Source organism: Sinocyclocheilus rhinocerous, unplaced genomic scaffold, assembly GCF_001515625.1.
Source record: "Sinocyclocheilus rhinocerous isolate Xijiao unplaced genomic scaffold, SAMN03320098_v1.1 scaffold1956, whole genome shotgun sequence".
Lineage (NCBI taxonomy): Eukaryota > Metazoa > Chordata > Actinopteri > Cypriniformes > Cyprinidae > Sinocyclocheilus > Sinocyclocheilus rhinocerous.
The window spans coordinates 439,264-439,550 of NW_015638932.1; the positions used below are offsets into that span (position 1 = coordinate 439,264).

Below are 287 nucleotides of genomic sequence, written 5' to 3' on the forward strand. Positions count from 1 at the left end.
TTTTTTTCTTCTCTAAAACATGACTTTCTTTTTTTCAGACAGTTTATCAGTAATCACTCTTGTAGGGCTACATGAAGCGATTTCCCATCATTTTTTTTAACACTGACCAGTTGCAAATGTGATATTTATTTACAATTCAATAAGAATTTAATATTGTGGTATATATTAGACACACTATTTTCTGATTTTGCTAAATTGTGTGAGTGAAAATATTACCTATAAAGCCACAGAAGAACTGTTGTGCGTCTCCTAATAAAACACAATAGGTGTTGGACTTGAAGCAGCAC

At 31.4% G+C, this 287-nt stretch overlaps 1 protein-coding gene across 1 annotated transcript in view; it reads right to left on the reverse strand.

Moving 5' to 3' along the window:
* LOC107750051 (NEDD4 family-interacting protein 2-like) overlaps positions 1-287 on the reverse strand; it is a 13,939-nt gene that overhangs the window by 3,058 nt on the left and 10,594 nt on the right. The window lies entirely within an intron of this gene.